The sequence below is a fragment of the Bison bison genome, unplaced genomic scaffold (genome assembly GCF_000754665.1).
Source record: "Bison bison bison isolate TAMUID 2011002044 unplaced genomic scaffold, Bison_UMD1.0 scf7180017864390, whole genome shotgun sequence".
Lineage (NCBI taxonomy): Eukaryota > Metazoa > Chordata > Mammalia > Artiodactyla > Bovidae > Bison > Bison bison.
In genome coordinates this window covers 1,724,977-1,731,043 of record NW_011494962.1, presented here as the reverse complement: position 1 = coordinate 1,731,043, position 6,067 = coordinate 1,724,977, and the positions used below count along the sequence as shown (strand labels likewise).

At 38.2% G+C, this 6,067-nt stretch overlaps 1 pseudogene; it reads left to right on the top strand.

Moving 5' to 3' along the window:
• The first annotated feature begins 1,006 nt into the window (after positions 1–1,006).
• Positions 1,007–1,939, top strand: LOC105002155 (annotated as a pseudogene).
• Positions 1,940–6,067: the final 4,128 nt, after the last annotated feature.

Genomic DNA, 6,067 nt, shown 5'->3' with positions numbered 1-6,067 from the left:
AGACTGTGTCTGAATTTTTGTGGCCCCCATGGACTTTGGCTAGCCAGACTCCTCTGTCCATGGAATTTTCCAGGTAAAAGTACTGGAGTGGGTAGCGATTTCCTTTTCAAGGAGGTGTTCCTGACCCAAGGATCAAACCCACATTTCCTGAGACTCCTGGATTTACAAGCAGATTTTTTACCACTGAGCCAACTGGAAAACCCTTAGTCAGTATGACTAAAGGCTAATCCATTTTATTGATCTTTTCAAAGAAGCAGCTTTGCTTTACAGTGGCTAAATTCATTCATCTCTTCTATACACTGTTTTTGCTTTATATAAATAAACTGTCATTATTGTGCTGTGCTGTGCTTAGTTGCTCAGTCGTGTCCGACTCTTTGTGACCCCATGGGATATAGCCCACCAGGCTCCTCTGTCCATGGCGTTCTCCAGGCCAGAATACTGGAGTAGGTTGCCTGCCATCCTCCAGGGGATCTTCCTGACCCAGGGATCGAACATAGTCTCTGGCATTCCTTGCATTACAGGCAGATTCTTTACCTGCTGAGCCACCTGGGAAGCCTCCTGTCATTATTAACACAATATAAATGACAATGTCACTGTTGACATTAAAAAATGATAAAGTCCAATTTATGTTTCTATTCTGCTCTGTTTTCTGTAGGTATGTGTCTGGCACTCCTACTGCACAATTCAGGGTAACAAATGCAAAATAGTCTCAGGAGGACAAGTAGACTCCAAGAAACAGAAACTTTTATTTGCATCTTAACAAATTGTGGGTAGGCGTTCAGTTTGGATGTGTGTTCTGTAGACTAGCTACATTTTATGTACATAAGTAGAGGGGTCTCTGTGAGGCTATTTTGGATTCCATAACAAGGAAATAATTGGGTCCATTTTGTCTTTATGAAATGAAAAAGAAGAAAATCATCCTGCCTTCAAGCAACAATACATGCCTTTTTCTGCAGCAGGTAATCGAAAATTAATGAAACAGGAATATTATTAAGGATTGGCAAACATGCTGAATATAGTGGAAGGCCTCCTCATTTATGTAGCAGTCAGTGAATCGGTATTGGGGGTCTTAGGGAATGGATTCATTGGAATTGTAAGCTGCATTGACTGTGTGAAAAGCAAGAAGATCTCTACTGTCAGCCTTATTCTCACTGGCTTAGCCTCTTCCAGATTTTGCCTGATATGGATGATAATTACAGATGCATATATAAGGATGTTTTTTCCAGATATATATTTGTCTGGTAATATAAGTCAATATATAGTTTACTTACAGATAATTATGAATCAATCAAGTATCTGGTTTGCCACCAGCCTCAGCATCTTCTATTTCCTGAAGATAGCCAATTATTCCCACTGCATTTTTCTCTGGCTGAAGTGTCACATCAACAGGGTTCTTCTCCTTTTCATGGGGTCCTTGCTTATTTCATGGTTATTTGCTTTTCCAAGCATTGCAAAGCCTAGTACTAATAATATTATGAAGAACAGAAGCACAACCTGGCTGATCACCATGCATAAAAGTGAATACTTGACAAATCAGATTCTGCTCAATATTGGAGTCATTCTTGTCTTTGTACTATGCCTGATTACATGTTTCTTATTAGTCACTTCCCTTTGGAGACACAACAGAAAGATGTGATTGAATGCCACAGGATTCAGAGATCCCAGCACTGAAGCACATATCCAAGCAATGAAGATTTTGGTGTCTTTTATTATCCTCTTTATCTTGTATTTTGTAGGCACTGCCATACAAATATCAGGTAGTAGTACTATGCCTGAAAACAAACTGTTGTTCATTATTGGTATAACAACCAGACTCCTCTATCCCTGGGGACACTCATTGATTCTAATGCTAGGAAACAGGAAGCTGAAGCAAGACTCTTTGAGGGTACTGAAGCCATTAAAGTGCTGGGAAAAAGAGAAACTTCTTAGAATTCCATGACAGATTTGGGAAGAAATGGATGCTTCAAGAAAGTAATCTAGTGATGAAATTCCTGAAAATCTGTTTCACTTTCTGCTTTCTTGCAGTGGTTTTAACTGTGTTTTGAACATAACTAAAATCTTACAAAATGATTTTGACTACATCTCAGGGAATGTCACTTTTCAATGAGATTTTAATCCCATATACAAATTAAGTGTCTTGGGGAGCCTCCTTCTTTTGCCAGTGGTTTCTCCCAACCATCAATCTCAGACCGAAAATTACTTGGAGATTATTTACTATAAAGATGTTGCTGGTAGGAGTAAGTTTCTAAAACAAGATTTCTATTTGTGTTTTAATTGAATTCCCTGAAGCATTGATAGTACTTCACCAAAAATAACTCAGTGAATTATTATTATTATATTACTTCTCTTACTTATTTTAATGCCCACATTTTTCTAGATTTGTCAAGTAAGAACCACTTCAAATTGTCTCTTGTGTCCTTTTGACATGTCCCCATTCTTCTTTCATGTTTCCTTACATTCTTTCAAACCAAAACATTTCAGGCTCACTTTGTGCTTTTCCTCACCCAGCCCTGGATTCATTATTTCTGCAAGAAGTCTTCATTTATTTGAGGGAACAAGGGCATTTGAAAACCAAACTTTTGTTGTATACAAACATTACACACACCTACTTACTTCTTTCTCTCTCTCTGCCTCTGTCTATGTATCTCTCTATTTGTAATGTATGATGCATCTATGCTGATGTTAATTATAATTAGAAAATTCCAATTAAAAATCACAAGCTTCCTTCTGGCTGCTGCTGCTAAGCTGCTTCAGTCGTGTCCGACTCTGTGAGACCCCATAGACAGCAGCCCACCAGGCTCCTCCATTCCTGGGATTCTCCAGGCAAGAATACTGGAGTGGGTTGCCATTTCCTTCTCCAATGCATGAAAGTGAAAAATGAAAATGAAGTCATTCAGTCGTGTCCAACTCTTAGTGACCCCATGGACTGCAGCCTACCAGGCTTCTCTGTCCCTGGAATTCTCCAGGCAAGAATACTGGAGTGGGTTGCCATTTCCTTCTCCAAAGCTTCCTTCTTACCATGTTGCAAATCCTCTTTTTAACCATGAAAGATATGGCTCTCATTTGTTCAGTTAAAGGTTCGTCTAGTCAAAGCTATGGTTTTTCCAGTAGTCATGTATGGATGTGAAAGTTGGACCATAAAGAAAGTTGAGTGCCAAAGAATGGATGCTTTTGAACTGTGGTGTTGGAGAAGACTCTTGAACTGCAAGGAGATCCAATGAGTCCATCCTAAAGGAAATCAGTCCTGAATATTCATTGGAATGACTGATGCTGAAGCTGAAACTCCAATACTTTGGCCAACTGATGCAAAGAACTGACTCATTTGAAAAGACTCTGATGCTGGACAAGATTGAAGGCACGAGGAGAAGGGGATGGTTGGATGGTGGATGGCATCACCGACTCAATGGACATGAGTTTGAGTAAACTCCAGGAGTTGGTGGTGGACCTCGAGGCCTGGTGTGCTGCAGTCCATGGGGTTGCAAAGAGTTTGACACAACTGAGCAACTGAACTGAACTGAACTGTTCAGTTTATTTATTTATTTATTCAGTCCTAACATACACTACAAGTAGTTTCTGGCTTGTTAACTCATTTCTCTTCTAGAAGGAAGAGAAAGGAGGAAGGAAGGAAAGAAAAAAGGAAGAGTGAGAGAAAGGAAGCATGAAAGAAAGAAGGAATGAAGGGAGAAAGGAAAGAAGAGGGAGGGGAGGAAAGGGGAAAAGGGAGGAAGAAAACACTATTAACTACAGTTCAGTATTTTGTTGCAGCTCATATATAACTATATCAGGGCATAAATTCAAAATGCTGTGTTCCAAAGTAACTTTGGTAAGTTCTCTTTCTTTCCTTTTAGCATGGTTATATTATTCATTTGAAAAAGTGAAATTTGTTTGTTATTGTAGTTTGTTTTTTCCCCTGCCTTTATTTTATATTTTTAATGTAAAATAATAACATCATCTTTAAGAGTCAAAATTATACAAAAGGTATACTGAGAATGTGATCATTCACACTCATAAATTTCATTTCATTTCAGTATTAATTATTAATCTCATTCATTTCTGTTTTCTTCCTCCCAATTTTATTTTTGAAAAAATAAGCAAGTGTGTATTAATTTTTTCCATATTCCTTATATAAAGAATAGTTTGCACAATGCTTTTTTCACTTTACAATATGTAAGAAATCACTGCATCCAGTTGTGAAATTCTTTCTTTTTCACACCTTTTTAGTACTCCATTGTCTGAATATACCAGAGTTGATCCAACAGGTTCTGTGTTTATGTTCGTTTGTTTCTGATATTTTGCAATTACAAACAGTAGTGCTATGAGTAGTCTTGTACATATGTATTTATTGATTCTGACACCCAATTCTGATGTATGGGAATCTTTCCAACTTCACCAAGCAATGATCTCAACTCTGAACTTACCTGCCTAAAGATGGCATCAGATCCCACTGGTAAAGGGCTCAGTCCCACAAGACTAGCCTCACTTCAGATGCCAGTTGTAAGCTCAGGTTATTACCTGTGTTTTTTGACTTATTGGCTATAAATTGGAGATTCCAACAACCTCTTACTTGGATTTGATTAATTTCCTAGAGTGGCTCATGGAATTCAGAAGACGTGTGTACTCACTAGATTACTGGTTTATTACAGAGAATATTAAAGGAAGTGAATCGGCAAGCAATGAAAAAATCCCAGCTTAACTCTATCTCCTTATGGAGATTTGTGGTGGTCCTGGCACTAGCATGAGAGCTTTCTGGAAAAATTTTACAGAAGGCCTAATTATGGAGTGATGATTTAAGACTTGACTAAAATCACTTTATGAAGAAAAATAGTCATGTTAAACATGAAAATATTGAACAAGAATCCTGGCAGATCACAGCAAGGAAGGAAGAGAGTTGAAATATTCAGAGTCTGAGATGTCAGTCTCATGATGATTGCTTTTGAAAGAGGAGAGAGAAACAAAGAATGGAGAAATGCCGTAGAGAAGCTGAGTGACAAAAGAAAAAAAAGGAGACATTTAAAATTATGCAAGAGAAGAAAAACTGAACAATGCACAGCTTATTTACCCTACTGCCAATAGATGGGCTTCCATGGCTGTACAGTATAGCAGTAAGAATAAATGAAATACAATTATATGTAAGCATATAGATGAATCTTACAAACTGGATGTGAATGAAAGAAACTAAATTTATGTTCTCTATGAGTTTGTACATATAAATATAAAAAAGCAGGAGATTGTATGGTTGTAACTAGAAGGGGCTTGAGGTTGTCTTCTGGGGAGTTGATTGTGTCTGTTTCTTGGTCTGGGGCGTGGTTATAGGAATGTATGCAGTTAGTAAAAAATCATGAAACTCCTCATTTAAAATTTTGTTAAATGTTAGCAGTAGTGTTAGTCACTTGGTTGCGTCTGACTCTTTGCAACCCCATGAACTATGGTCCACCAAGCTCCTCTGTCCCTGGGTTTCTCCAGGCAAGAACACTGGAGTGGGTTGCCGTGCCCTTCTCCAGGGGATCTTCTGAACTCAAGTCTCCTGGATTGCAGGCAGATTTTTTACTCTCTGAGCCACCAAGGAAATCCTGTTATTAAATGTTAAATGTTTGTTAATTATTTTTTCAATAATAGAAACATTGGTTTAGTTTCCCAGGAAATTATCACAAATTTGCCACCTTAAAAAACGGAAATTTACTGTTCACAGTTCTGGGGTCTAGAGGTCTGAAATGAAGGGATCAGTATGAATCTCTGAAGGCTCTACAGAAGAATTATTTCTTGCCTCTTCCATCTTCTGATGCACTTAGGCATTCTTTTGATGGTAGCAATAGTAACTCCAATCCGGCCTTCATCTTCACATGGTCTTCTTTCTGTATGTTGAAACTTCCTCTCCCTTCGCCTCTAAGGACACCAATCATTATGTTTAGATTCCAGTTCCAAACTACATCTACAAAGCCTTCTTTGCCAAATAAGAACCCATTCACAGATACAAGGGGTTAGCTCTTGGTCATACCTTTTGCTAGGGATACACATTTCAACCTACTACAGCATCTTATTAAGGTCTGGAACTTTACATGGACAAGTG